The sequence below is a fragment of the Cariama cristata genome, unplaced genomic scaffold (assembly GCF_000690535.1).
Source record: "Cariama cristata isolate BGI_N322 unplaced genomic scaffold, ASM69053v1 scaffold23673, whole genome shotgun sequence".
In the NCBI taxonomy this organism is placed as follows: domain Eukaryota; kingdom Metazoa; phylum Chordata; class Aves; order Cariamiformes; family Cariamidae; genus Cariama; species Cariama cristata.
The window spans coordinates 22,069-22,484 of NW_009610526.1; the positions used below are offsets into that span (position 1 = coordinate 22,069).

The 416-nt window shown below is 55.0% G+C and overlaps 1 protein-coding gene across 1 annotated transcript in view; it reads left to right on the top strand.

The window, feature by feature from the left end:
* The window catches only part of TM6SF2 (transmembrane 6 superfamily member 2), a gene marked incomplete at its 3' end in the record, with an annotated part of 3,385 nt that overhangs the window by 1,050 nt on the left and 1,919 nt on the right, over nucleotides 1–416 (top strand). The window lies entirely within an intron of this gene.

A 416-nucleotide genomic window follows, 5' to 3' on the forward strand; every position in this document is an offset into this window, starting at 1 on the left:
TTGAGCCCCACCTGCCGCACGGTCACGTCCTACGGTGAACGGTGTTGTTCTCCTCCACCGCAGCATCCATATATGAATTTTGAATTAATCATTCTGTGGGAGTAATTAGTTGTGTAGTAATTAATTATACACTAGTAATAATGCACTTAGGCGGTGACACTTCAATTATTTGATTGTTTTGAGGTTTTTTTTTCAAGAGCATCGGTGTTGGTTTGGATGCTCAGGGCGCGTGGCGAGGACCAGCTCAGCCTCGCTCGGCGCTGCCGTGATGCCCATCCTGTCCCTGGGCCCGGGGTCCTGTGCCCCCCAGCCCCTGTCCCAACAATTCCCCCTGCACAAGGCAAACGCCAGCCGGGTGTTGCCGCAGCCTCCTCTAAACCAGACCCGAGCCGTTCTCAGCCGGGGGACGCCGGGGC